The 14,728-nt window shown below is 40.8% G+C and overlaps 1 long non-coding RNA gene across 1 annotated transcript in view; it reads left to right on the forward strand.

Moving 5' to 3' along the window:
* The window catches only part of LOC123480852 (uncharacterized), a 112,746-nt gene extending 98,612 nt beyond the window's left edge, over positions 1–14,134 (forward strand). Inside the window, exon 4 of the long non-coding RNA XR_011650369.1 lies at positions 14,049–14,134. This is a non-coding gene — a long non-coding RNA (uncharacterized lncRNA). The remainder of the gene's footprint in view (positions 1–14,048) is intronic.
* Positions 14,135–14,728: the final 594 nt, after the last annotated feature.

The following is a 14,728-nucleotide window of genomic DNA, read 5'->3' on the forward strand; positions in this document are numbered from 1 at the left end:
GAGGCAGACCGATGTGAAAAGTGTGAGCATGTCTTGGTGATGTTCACGTGGTGGTAAATTGAGTGGACCACCTTTTTATGGTGTTGTCTATTTGGCCCTGAGTGTGTAGTTGTGGCCTCTGACACAGGGTCTATGTACTTTCATCTAAATGCAAATTCCAAACTTTGGATTTAGAGAAAAGAAAGGAGCCTTAAAACACACTGAACTTAAAATTCCATGATGGTCCTATGCAGGCTCTGAGGCTCCACAAGGCTGGCTGAGGTAGAGAAGGAAAGAGGCAAAGAAGTGGACAAAAGTAACAAGGAGTTGTCAAACCAAGAAACAACAATTCCTCATCAGGTAATATAAATTTCCTTTCTAAAAGAGAGAGAAAAATAAATTCAGAGAACTACTTCCTGGTAGAAGTATTGTTAAGAAAGTTGCCCATTCCAGGAATGTCACAGAAATAATATGGTTCACCATTGATGAGAGGGAGCAATGCAGACCTAATACTTTATTTAGCTTTAGCATTAGAATATAGATGGTGTGTGCATGTGTGTGTGTGACTTTAAAAAAATGTTAGTAAGGTTGGGAATTAGGTCAAAGGGATGGATTGAGCTGTTTCACATTCTTTTCTTCCTACCCCTAAATATATGTAAAGAGAAAGATAGCATCGGTGCATCAGAATTTATGAGGAATCTCTGAAACTTAGAGTTTAGGTAGATTAGATTGAAGGAGGAATCCACAGCCCAGAAAAGGTGCAGGAGAAGGGGAGGAAGAGGTGAAGACGGCCCCAGGGAGCACTGGGCTGAGAGGGAGTGGGTAAGGAATAGGAGGAGCCTGGTTGGGAGTTGCTGTGAAAGCAGCATGAAGGTGAGCTGCTTCCTTTCCTCTTCTAGGGAATAGCCACACATCTGGGAGGCAATATCTGGGTGGTTGGTGAAGCCCACAAGGAATGAGGAGCTCTTGTGCCAAGACTCTAGTTTAGTCATTGGAGGCAAGCTGTCATCACAGACAGGGTATAAAGAAAGAGCTAATAAATGACAACTTCACAAGTCCAAATCAGGACGTTAGAGGACAACAACCATCATGAAAGACAAGTATCACATTTAACAAAAGAAAAAAAAGAAGTATCTGAAGATACATAATTAATAGAGCAACTAAGAGGAGACTTCAGAATGTGTATAGTTAGTATTTTAAGAGAGCCGTGAGATAGTAGCATTCTGTAACATATCAACCTATTGTTCAAGTGTGAAGGTAAAATAGAACATTTATAAATAACAAACACTTAAAAATATATCACTTGTGAACCTTACATGGAATAATTAATAGAGAATATAACTCAATGATATTAAAATGAATTCAAAAGGAAAATATGGAAGCCATATTGAACAAAATATAAGTATAATTTATAATTGAGTATTAATTATTTAATCACATATTTATTATTGAATATATAAAATTTAGAACTAAAATCCCACATAATGTCAACATTGTTGGAGTTCATGGGAATGGGGAGAGGACAGGAGGTTATAAATATTTATTAAGGCTAGGTTTTGGGGTTCCAGGCAAAGGGGCAGCATAGGTAGATGTGATACTTGAATTCTCCCACAACCACATAAAAATTACAACTAAACTACAAAACAGCAATTATTCATTATTCAGTGGACCTGAAATCTAGCTGAACGTAAGTCCTATAACTAAGGATATGAAGAAGAGGCCACATCAAGACTGGAAAGAAGGGTGAAGACACGGAACTGGCCAGTCCCACACCCATGTGTGTTGGATAAAAATCAGGGGAGATATCTCAGCTGTGGAGGTCCCTCCTGAGAAGTGAGGGGTCCTAGCCCCACACCAAGCTCCCCAGCCCAGGGTTCCAATATTCAGGAAGAAAAGTTCCCGTAAATTCTGATTGTAAAAACCAGCAGGAATTGTGGCTGAATTAGATAGAGGGCTGCTGCAGTCCAGGTGTTCCTCTTAAAGGGCCCACACAGACTTATTTGGACATGTTCCCTCCAAGCTCAGTGCTGGGGCAGCAGCTCAAAAGGCACCAGGGACAAACTGGGAGAAGCTGAATTGTCTTGCATTAGGACCAGAGCTGGAAGGGCAGCTTTCTCCCAAACAGAAGTGCTGGCAGAAGTCATTGTTCTTTTTCTGAGCCTTCCCCTGACAGAGCTGGCAGGCAGGTGCTATTTTTGGGTCTCCATCAACCAGGCTAACACTGTATACTCTGCCCTGGTGATTCTCTGAGACCATTTGCCACCCAACATTCAGGCCCACCCAAACCAATTCCAATGTCTTTTCCATACAAATAGATTTCCTTAGCTCATGCTGCAGGCTTTCCTAAAATCTCTCACATGAGCAGCATCTGAGACCAGTGTGACCTGTACTGCTTTCTAAGTGGCTCCATGTCTGGTACTAGCAGCAGCCAACTTTGGTTTGCTTGGCATCTCATGGGCACCTCCAAGCCCAGCACAAGTAGCAGCCACTTGCAGGTCATTGTGTAGCTCATGCTAGGTGCCTCCAGGTAAGGCACAGGTGGCAGCTAACCTTGGCCTGCCTCTTGTGGGGGGTCCCAGAGCCAACACACCCAGTGGACAGCTTCAGACCATGTCAAAGTACCATCCAGCCACCTTCACAAGTGACACACTCAAGGGGCGATGTTAGTGGACAGCAGAGTCCCATTGAAGTAAGTCTTTATCTATGGGGTTAGCCCCTGCACAGCTGATCTTCCACAGCAGTCACAGCCAGTTCTAGCATCTGATGGGCCTTCAGGTAAACCCCTCCCATTGATGTGCCAACAGCAATCAAAGCTCAGCTATAACAGAAAGGTGTACACAGCACACACAGGGGGTGCACCTGGAGTCCCCAGCTCAGTTGATTGGGGAGGCTGAGCCACTGGAATCTACAGGATACCTACTATATAAGGCCTTGATACCAAGACAGGGAGTTCTACCAGCTCTACCTAATACCTAGAAACAAACACAGGGCGGCAACCAAAATAATGAGACAAAGAAACATGTGCCAAAGGAAAGGATAGAACAAAACTCCAGAAAAAGAACTAAACAAAATGGTAACAAGCAATATCCCAGATGCAGAGTTCAAAACAGTGGTTATACTGTGTGGATGCTCCATGAACTTAGGGGAAGAGTGAATGAACTTTGTGAGAACTTCAACAAAGAAATAGGAAACCTAAAGATGGAACTAGAAAACATAAAGAACCTGTCAGAGATGAAGAATACAGTAACTGAAATGAAAACTATGTGACAGGGAATCAATAGAGTAGATGAAACAGAGGATCAAATCAGAGATTAGGAAGATAAGGAAGTAAAAAACACTCAATTAGAACAGCAAAAAGAAACATGCATTTAAAAAATGAGGATATTTTCCACCTATCATTTATGCTATTTATTCTCTGTACCTTTCCCCCCCCTCCCCCTCTCAATCCCCTATTGATAACCCTCCATGTGATCTCCATTTCTGTGGTTCTGTTTCTGTTCTAGTTGTTTGCATAGACAGGGGGAGGGTAAGAATAGTGTAGGAAATGTAGAAGCCAAAGAACTTGTAAGTATGACCCATGGACATGAACTATAGGGGGGGAATGTGGGAGGGAGGGGGTGGGCAGGATGGAGTTGAGTGAAGGGGTGGAAACGGGACAACTGTAATAGCATAATCAATAAATATATCCAAAATAAATAAATAAATAAAATGAGGATAGTGCAAGGAGCCTCTGGGACAACTTCAAGCATACCAACCTTTGCATCATGGTGGTGACGGAAGAAGAAGAGAGAGAGCAAGGAATTGAAAGTGTATGTGAAAAAATAATGATGGAAAACTTCCCTAACCTGGTGAAGGGAATAGACAAACAAGCCCAGGAAGTGCGGAGAGTCCCAAACAAGATAAACCCAAAGAGGACCACACCAGGATACATCATAATTAAATTGCCAAAGGTTAAAGACAAAGAGAGAATCTTAAATAAATGAAACAAAAGCAGTTAGTTATCTACAAGAGAGCTCCCATGAGATTGTCAGCTGAGTTCTCAACAGAAACATTTCAGGCCAGAAGGGACTGGTATGAAATATTCAAAGCAATGAAAAGCAAGGATCTACAACAAAATGACTACCCAGCAAGGCTATCATTTAGAATTGAAGGACAGACAAAGAGCTTCCCAGATAATAAAGAGTTAAAGGAGTTCATCACCAACAAACCAGTATTACAAGAAAGGTTAAAGGATTTTTTTTAAGAAGAAAAAGATTCTCAAAATGTGAATAATACAATGATAAGAAATACATATCTATCAACTATTACTTAATTTAATTTAATTTATTTACTTTTTCAGTATAGAAAGAAAAATAGTTTAATATTGAATTGGCCAATCTGGAGACAAGGGGTTAATGCTCAACAGATCTGACTCCCTGATGGCGTGTATGTTACAGATTATAAAGGTGAAAACTGTGGGACACTGTGGGTTAGGGCTTCAGGGCTGTGCTGGGGGCAATTTGGTCAGAAGTGAAGTATGGTGATGAGTCATTTCTTTAGATCTTGAGGACAGCTCCGAGGTCCTTTTGGGGTCCCTTTGTCTGATTTCATGAGAAAATAGTGAGGGGGTCACACTACCTGAAGGCTCAGGAACTGAAACAGAACTTGTAAGTCAAGATGTTATCTTTAGCCTGACAGAGGTCTGGACCATGTGACCATTAGTCCCGTCTGGGCTTCTATCTTCTGCTGCCTTGGGGGTTGCTTATTATCTGGGGGAAAGGCCAGGTCTCTGAGGGATATATATTATATATATATAAATGGAGAGAGAGAGAGAGATGATTTCTAGAGCTTGGAGTTAAAATTAATTGAATCAAAGTCATAAAGACCCTTGATTTCTATTCCATTACCATTTTACCCCCTTCAACCCCCTCCTCTGCAATCACCACACTGTTGTCCATGTCCATGAGCCCTTTTTCCTTTTTGCTCCATCCTTCCACCCTATAACATCCCTCACCACCCATAGTTGTCATCCTGCTCTGAGTCTGTGATGGTATTGTACCTGAGGTGGGAGGTTATTATCAACAATTACTTTACAAGTAAATGGATTAAATGCTCCAATCAAAGGACGTATGGAAGCTGACTGGATAACAAAACAAGACCCCTACATATGCTGTCTACAAGAGACTCATTTAAGATCAAAAGACACAGACAGACTGAAAATAAAGGGATGTAAAAAGATATTTCATGAATATGGAAACAAAACCAAACAAAAAGCTGGGGTAGTAATGCTCGTACCAGAGGTGGGTTTGGGAGATGGGTAACAAAGGTGCAGGGATTCAGAAGTACAAATTGGTAGTTACTAAATAGTCATGTGGATGTAAAGTACAGCATAGGGAATATAGACAATATTGTAATAACTACATATGGCATCAGATGGGTACTACATATATTGGGGCGATCACTTAGTAAGTTATGTAATGGCTAATCACTGTGTTGTAACCTGAAGCCAACTGTATTTGAAAAATAAAAATTATTTAAAGTAAAAAAAGGTTTATTATGTTAAAAAAAGATAGACTTCAATAGGTAAACATACATTTTATATAAATTTCACATAAGTTAAAGTGTATGTGTTAAAAATTTGAGTAAAACTATTAGAATAGCAGAAACAGGTAGTATAACTTCCAACTAACTTAAGAAAAACTATAGAATAAAAACACTGTGTAAAACATATAATCAATTTAGTAAATTTATTAAAGAATAAATAATAAAGCACAGGAAATAAAGAATAAATAATAAAGCATAGTAAATAAATAATAATCCACACACAAAAAAATGATGATTTGGACAAGTAGAAAGTATAAGAAATAAGTGTAAATGGTTTAAATAACCCTGTTAAAAAACAGAGAACTACAACTCGGAAAAGTTAATATCCAGCTATGTGCTTTTTATTAGAGATGTGTGAAATGAAATGACCCAAGAAAGATGAAAATATATGGATGGGTTGAGATATTCTAAACAAATACTAATAACAACCATAGTGATAGCAAAGCTACTGTAACATATTATTATTAGACAAAATAGAATTCAAGACTAAAACTATTTAAAAGGAAAAAGCAATATGTATTGTTACTGAAAAACCCAATCACCATATTGTTTTTCATGTCTATGAGTTTTTCTTTCTTAAAAATTTCCTCAGTCCCTCCACCCCCACTGAAGCCCCCCATCAGCTGTTTCCTCAACATTTCTGTTTATTTAATCAATAACCTGCATCTCTTTTGAAAACATGTGACAGCTATTAAATGTTCTTTGAGTTAGTGTTCTGGAGAACATATTTTTTAATAATGATGGTCTGTAATATGGTGGATTCATTGATACAATATCAACATTTTGTTGGGTACAGTTTCCTAGTAGCTGTCCTAAAACTATTGAATGGCAAGTCTGGCATCCGGGATCTGTCATTCAGCAGCGTCATAGAAATGAATCATGCTGAATTAGATGGCTTTAACTTCTCATGTCCCTGTAAAGTGCACCTTAATAACGTGATATAATTAGCTAGTCCCTCTAATTATAAGAGATAATAAGGAGGTTTCATGATTCACCTTCAGACACCTGTGGACAAGTATAGGATATCCATAGACTTGCCATATCTACCTGTACTCTGATCAAAGTCTTTCAATATCCATTTATTCTCAAAAAGGTAAGTTGAAGGTGGTGGAAGAATTGCTAAGGAAGATGAAGCCACTGTGGAGTAAAGCTCACACCGCACAGGTTATGCATTAGTCTGACATCAGGTTGAATTACCTGATCAATAATGACTGACAGAGATCCCTTAATTCTGCCTGTTGGTTAATGAACAGGAAATACCTTAGTTGTACCATACTATATTAAAAATTATAAATAGCATAGATCAATCTTCTCTTCACTTCACTTACTGCTTATGTGTGGATGAAAATTGTGCCACATACTAACCCTGACGAGCTCAGGGGAGGCCCGCATGGCGGCCTTACAAACCCTGAGATCAAAGTAACCACATGGGGTGGTCTGAATGCAAAAATTCCTAACTAAAAACAGTCCGTGTTGCGTAGTTGGGTCCTAGTCCTGTAACTTCCATGACAAAGGCCAGTCTACCTTTGAAACTGTCTGTTGTCTTTGTGCATCTAAGATAACATACCTTTGAAATGTCAGAGCAATTTTCATTCCTAGACCCGTCAGCGCACAGCCATGGGCGCCAGAGCGTGATGAGGCTATATTTCTATCTCGTTACCCCCACACCGTCTCTGTGTGCTATAAATGTTTATTGTTAACTATCCTATACCCACCAATGTGAAAAAAGTATGAGCGTGTCCGTTTTACTCTTTATGAATTTTAGAGGTTTCCTCCTCTTGGTACCACACAGGGGACCTGGTTCTAAGCAGATCTGCCTAGGGCCAGCCAGTAGTGTGCTGTTCTTGACTTTGTGCAGGAAAGATTTCACAACACGAGTCCAGGTGATTATGCGGGTATGTTTATTGAAGCTGGGGACAGTAAAACAAGGAATGTCTGAGTATAGAAGACGCAACAGAAGAAACCTAGGCTGGGCTGCTTTAGCTCACTGGGAAGTCAAGGAAAAGAGGGCTTGGAGACAGGTTCAGGAGGTGAGCCCAGGACGAGCTACTGCTGCTCATTGCTTCCCTGGTTGCAAGTCTGGTGGGGGTCCTCAGAGTTTAGGAGATGCATGCCTGTGGGGGAAGGAAAGGGGGAAGGAAAAGGCATGGGCATGCTCAGTGCTTCAGGGAGGGAAGAATGTGCTCTGTCCTCTGTTTTGGAGGTTTTTATCTCTTTTTTGCAGGAAGCAATCTTACTGGAGGTCAGTGCCAAGGTAGGGGGTTGTTAGTCATTGCAATGGATCAACCTCCTGGTTTTGCTGCTTTTCCGGGCCTGGAGATGAGACACAACTGAGGCCTAGATGTTATCTCTAGGGAGATGGCCTCTCTACATGGATGTAAAATGCTCCGTCAGTTTGTTCAGCTGTCTGTCTCGGTTTCCCCATTCCACTTGCCAAGGAATTTTCCTAGTTTCTTACAATCCTGCCTCACTTTGATTCTAATGTGTAAAATAAATGGTAAAACTGCCGTTCTCAGGAGCATTTTTTCAATTTCTTGAGATTGTGCTTCCTGGAAATTGTCATCAGTTTGGCTCAAATAAGTTCTTGTAAGAATTTTTCTAAGGCTGGGTGTTTTTTCACTGACGTGTCTTCAATGCTTTTCTATGCTATAAATTACTTTTGTTATAAAGATTTAAAGTTGAGCTTGGGGTTTATTTTATTAATTTTATATTTTTATTGCTTCCTTTTATTACAAAGAATTGAAACACTAAGAAACATTTAAAGTGAAAAATAAGTGTTCAACCACCCCTTTGCCCTGCTGTTCAAGGAGCAATCAATGTTAACAGTTTCATGTGTAAACTTTTAGGTCTAGCTAAACAAACATATCTATTTTTATATATTTATCCATAGGTACTATTTATGTTCACAAAGATATTTTTATTACTAATTGTACATCCGTAGAACTTACCTTTTTCTCCTTCCTTATGTTTTTTTATTATTTTTAATATATTTATTGATTATGCTATTACAGTTGTCCCATTCCCCCCCCCACTCCACTCCATCCTGCCCACCCCCCTCCCTCCCACATTTCCCCCCTATAGTTCATGTCCATAGGTCAAACTTATAAGTTCTTTGACTTCTACATTTCCTACACTATTTTTACCCTCCCCCTGTCTATTTTCCACCTATCATCTATGCTACTTATTCTCTGTACCTTTCCCCCCTCTCCCCCTCCCACTCCCTTAATGACAACCCTCATGTTCTAGTTGTTTGCCTAGTTTGCTCTCGTTTTTGTTTTATGTGTGGCCGTTAATAACTGTGAGTTTGCTGTCATTTTTACTGTTCCAATTTTTGATCTTCTTTTTCTTAGGTAACTCCCTTTAACATTTCATATAATAAGGGCTTGGTGATGATGAACTTCTTTAACTTGACCTTATCTGAGAAGCACTTTATCTTCCCTTCCATTCTAAGTGATAGCTTTGCTGGATACAGTAATCTTGGATGTAGGTCCTTGCGTTTAAGCTTGGGTAATGTAATTATGATGTGCCTTGGTGTGTTCCTCCTTGGGTCCAGCTTCTTTGGGACTCTCTGAGCTTCCTGGACTTCCCGGAAGTCTATTTCCTTTGCCAGATTAGGGAAGTTCTCCTTCATTATTTGTTCAAATAAGTTTTCAATTTTGTGTTCTTCCTCTTCTCCTTCTGGCACCCCTATAATTCGGATGTGGGAACGTTTCAAGGCGTCCGGGAGGTTCCTAAGCCTCTCCTCATTTTTCCAAGTTCTTGTTTCTTCATTCTTTTCTGTTTGGATGTTTGTTTCTTCCTTCTGGTCCACACCATTGATTTGAGTCCCAGTTTCCTTCTCATCACTATTGGTTCCCTGTACATTTTCCTTTGTTTCTCTTAGCATAGGCTTCATTTTTTCATCTGTTTTTCGAATAGATTCAACCAAGTCTGTGAGCATATTGATAACCAGTGCTTTGAACTGTGCATCCGATAGGTTGGCTATCTCTTCCTCGCTTAGTTGTATTTTTTCTGGAGCTTTGAAGTGTTCTGTCATTTGGGCCATTTTTTTTTTTTTTTTTTTTTTTTGTCTTGGCACGTCTGTTACTTTAAGGGGCGGAGCCTTAGGTGTTCACCAGGGCGGGGTAACGCTGGTGGCTGAGCTGTGAGCTGTGACGCTGTACGAGGGGGAGGGGCCGAGTGAGAGCAATGGCGCCCGCCTCACTCTCCTCCGGATTTCAATCCTTCACTCCGCTACCCACAATCAAACTGGGCCACTCTGGTGCTGGTTCCCGAGTAAGTGGGCCTGTGCACACTCTAGGCCCCGTGGGTCTCTCCAACAACCTTTTCTGTGAGGCTGGGAGTCTCTCCTGCTGCCGCCCCAACCCCCAAGGGCGCTTTCAATCAGAGGTTTGAGGCTTTATTTCCCGGAGCTGGAGCCCTGGGTTGCACAGTCTGCTTCGTTGCCCGCCGTTCGTCAGGTTTATCTGTGGGCGAATTTGGTGCCGCGGGGTGCTACCCGCTGCTCTGCCTGCCCCACTCTCCGCCTCTCTGAGTCCGGCCCTTTCGGTTTATCTGTGCAGATGTGGGGCCGCAGGGTCTGCTAGTGCTCGGACTGCCTGCGCCATTTGTCCCACACTCCGCCAGTCTCAGTCCCGCCACAGCCACGCAAGTCCTCTCCACCCCGGTGCCCGTCTCCGCCCCTCCTACCAGTCTGGATGAATGGTTATTTTCTATTTTCTTGGTGTTGGTCCCCCTTGCTGTTCGATTCTCTGTCAGTTCTGGTTGTGCGAGGAGGCGCAGTGTGTCTACCTACGCCGCCATCTTGGTTCTCTCCCTCCTTCCTTATGTTTTAACACTATTTCATTTTGGTCCATATAGATCTACACCATGCATTTTATAGCTGCTTAGTTGTCCAATATACGTATATATCAAAATTTATTTTACCAATCCCCAGTATATGGACAGTTGTATTATTACGTATGTTTTTTCTTTACAAACAGTACGCAATGACCATCATTTAACAATGCAGTTGCGTTTTGATTCTAAAGTCAACAGTAAGGCAATGGTCCCTAGAAATAAAATCAACTTGTAAATTTAGTAAATAAAGATAATTGGTTCACCGTGTGCAATATTGTTCCTTGGAAATTCCTAAGTGATGAGAGCAATAAAGATATCTTTTGTTATGTGAAGGTGGCTCTTGGAAGCACCTAAGGATGGGGGCTTGTTGCCAGGAGAGCCAACCACGTGACTAGAGGGTTGAAACTTTCAGTTCTATCCCCCAGTCTCCTGGGGGCGGGGCTGGAGATTGAGGTCAATAACCAATAGGCAATGATTCAATCAGTCATGCCTATGTAATGAAAACCTATAAACCCCCCAAAGAAGAGGGTTCAGAGAGTTTCCATGTTGGTAAACACGTGAAGATTGGGGGAAAGTATTGTGCTGGGAGAGAGAACATGGGAACCCCACACCCTTTCCCATCCCTGACCATATACATCTCTTCCATTTGCCTGTTCCTGAATTATTTATCCTTTTGTAATTCATCGGTAATCTACTAAGTAACATGTTTCTCTGAGTTCTGTGGGCCATTGAAGCAAATAATTGAACTTGAGGGGGGTGGTCATGGACACCTCCAATCTATAACTTGATCAGACAGAAGCAAGGGAGAAGCACAGGTGACAACCTGGACTTGTTTGCGACTGGCACCTGAAAATGGGGGGGGGTGACCAGTGTTTTAGGAAAGACCCAGAACCTGTGGAATCTGATGCTATCTCTAGTAGTGTCAGAACTGAGTTGAATCCTTGGACATTTTGCTGGTGTCCCAGAATTGCTTGTTGAAGCTGTAAGAGACCCGTCCTCCCAATAGTGCAGTTGGGTACAGAACAGCGTGCCCAAACAGTCATACATATGTGTAAATATATAATGTACACACAGATGTATAGTGCATTTGTGTGCATATATAATTTATAGTTTTTTACATAATTTGGAGTGTTTTGACTGTGTAAAAAAGAGAATGTGTTGTTGAATTCTTCCAAGTGTGGAGATTTTATTATACGTGTGTCTTGTACACATGTACAAGAACTCAAGATACTTTATATAATTTTCTAGCCCGGATGATTTTTATTAAGATATAAATTTAATTATGTCACTTCCTTGCCTAAAACTCTGCATTGGCTTTCAGATGAACTGGTACAATATCCCACGTCTCTGACGTGGTTCTCATGGCTGGGCTCTAATCATGCTGCCTCCTCTTAGTCTGTGACACTCTCGCTGTCACAGCCTGGTCTTCTTCACTGTATTGGCTGTGCTGTGCATTTGCTCTTCACTCTGCCTGGAAGATTCTTCTTTCCATTGGTCCTTGGATAATCCTTCAGGACCAGCAATGTGCACTTGGTACTGTGGGGGAGGATCAAACTTTTCTCCACCCTCAAGGTTCTTCTGGCTGCTCCAAGAATCAAATAGACATGAGCTGGATTAGCAAGAGAAAATAACCAAATTTAGTACATACATATGTATGGGGACCCCGCATACGTGGGAGAGTCAGAGACCCCACATATATGCAGTGTCAGAGAGAGAAAGGGAACATGGGTTTATAAGACATCCTAAACTGGAGATAAGGCAAGGTGCCTGGGGGGCTTCCAAAGGTCATTGCAGGATGAAAAGACGAGCAGACCTTAAGTTATCTCTATGGACAAGGCTTCTAATTCAAAATCTTCTGGGTAGTTAAAGGGGGCAAGGGCAGAAGTTTCTTTTGAGCCTGCAGCTAAAGTTCCCTTTTGATCAAAACAATCTGCATATCATGGAGGCGTATCTTGGGTCCCACGCCATCTCCTTTATTAGTTCTCGTATCAACCACCGTTTTTCTATCAGGATATTTGCCATAATTTTAAGAATAGGCGTATTTGTTAATTTAGTCAACAACCTGTATAATTTCTTCCATTGGAAGGTAAGGTTTCACCACTACATCCTCAGCCCCTAGCACATAATGGATGCTCAATAAATAGTGATACTAATAATAAAGCAAAACTTGCAAAGCATTTCATGACACTGCTGTAAACGCAATTATCTATGAATGTGTTTAATCCTCACTACAGCCCTAAATTGGTATTACTGCTACCCCCATTTTACTGATGAGAAAGCAGAAGCATAGAGATGGTTAAGTCACCTGCAGAAAGTCATACAGATGCTAAGGGGCAGAACCGGGACCTGAGAGTAAGTCATCTGGCTCCCACATCTGTGCTTTGAACCATCACGGTCATGTCTCGGTGCTTTCAATAGGAGAGCTTTAATACATGTTAAAGAAATCCCCTAGAGAAAAAGTACACCAACTGCCAGTAGTTACTTATTAGTGTAAGACATGTTTGGGCTTATTTTTGAGATAGTTTATCACTGATCATTAACTTCATCACATTTAATAAACATAAAACAGTAAAAATGTTAAAAAGTAATATGGGTTTATTAATTACCAGAAAAAGTATAAGCTTAAAAAATTAAAAGATCTAAGAAAATGACTATTTGTAGAATCATTTTGCAATGTCAGATTTCCCTCCAAAAAGGCTATATTGATTTTTTAAAAATTCTCCATACTGCATCAAAATGCCTTTTCTCCACACTCTCCCAATCTAGTAACATAGGCATTTTTGCAAAATGCATTTTTGTGTTTTGCATTTTTGTCACCCTGATGTGTGTTTCAAATGAAGATGACAGCCTTTGGTTAAATAAAAATTGAGCATGTGTGTTTACCTGGTAAGTGCTCTTTTGCTAAGAGCTTGCTATTTAACAAACTGCATAAATCACCTCACGGAGGCTTTACAACGTTTTCTGTGTACGTGTCGGGGGGTGGGGCGGTGCAACACTGAGCAATTCTAGGGTTCTGTTCACCCAGCACTTAACCATGTTCTTAGTTATGGGCTAGTTGCAGTGTTTGATAATAAAGACATATACTACTTGGTTTCTGCCCTTAAGGATCATATATTTCAATAAAATATGCTAGACTAACACTTAGAAATTAAAGGTGAACAGAGTAAAACAACAAGTGATTCAGTGCTAAACTCTGTGCTGCAGACACAAATGACATGTCATCGACAACGTGTCTCGAGGACATATGCAGGACACTGCGAGATGCCTTCAGGGCAGCCAGGAGAGGAGACGGAGAGGTATGTCATCAGAAAAGCAATCGGCAGGTAGAAGTCAGTGATGGCTGCAGGTGCAAAGTCTGCTTAGACCTTGAAGAGGGACTCAAATTGAAATAGATCGGGGTGTGGTTCTTTCAACGAGGGCCATAGCACGAGTGAAGTTATAGGGTTAAGAACAAGTGGAACCTGTTTTGGAGACTGGCGTTTTCTTTCATTATGAAACATGATCCCACAGATAAAATTACCTTGCTTTATCAGAAAATTTAATAGATAACTGGAACTAATTAATGGAACACCATGTAACTGCTACGTGGTCGAGCAATCAGGAATCACATAACAATATTTACTAATTTAATTTAAACTAATTTTCAGGGATGAGAAGAACTGAACTCTGAAGGACTCCTTGATAGGATTCTGCTTGACCTTGACAACATCCTGTATGTTCTGCTCCCCAAAAACATATGGCGCGTATTTATAGGGCTCCATGTGAGGACTTACATAAATTAAGCCTGTATAGTTGTCCTTAAGAAAGTAAAATAAGCAATTTGCTCTGAAAACCAAAAGAAGTTTCTAAATTCCACTTCTGTGAGTGCAACTATATACTACAAACACAGAATCCTGAAAGATGAATTCTGTAATCAGAAAAACAGCTAATGAGCCTTCTTTAACATTTTTGATTTTTTTCAGGACTTGAGTTGGGGAGCAGAGGGGGTCCTCCTTTTTAAAGCTTGCTATCTAAGTGGTAGGCGATCTTCTTAACCTCCCGTGTACCACGAGGATAACAATGCAATCTACCCTGTAGAGTTAACACATTAGAGAGTATTTATGTATAAAGCTTTCCACAGTGACCACATACACTACACAACAACTGAAGTACTGTTACTGTTTCTCTTCTTCAGACTAGATGAAGTAAATCTGAGAGAACAAGGTAAGCTGGCAGGGAAAAGGGAAGTGTCATAAGTAGTTTACGGATAGCAGCTCGCTTTTGGGCTGTAAAGTCGTGTTTCATCCACATGCAAAGGCTGAGCCTCTGCAGTACTTGTAAAAACGAA

The sequence above is a fragment of the Desmodus rotundus genome, chromosome 1 (genome assembly GCF_022682495.2).
Source record: "Desmodus rotundus isolate HL8 chromosome 1, HLdesRot8A.1, whole genome shotgun sequence".
Lineage (NCBI taxonomy): Eukaryota > Metazoa > Chordata > Mammalia > Chiroptera > Phyllostomidae > Desmodus > Desmodus rotundus.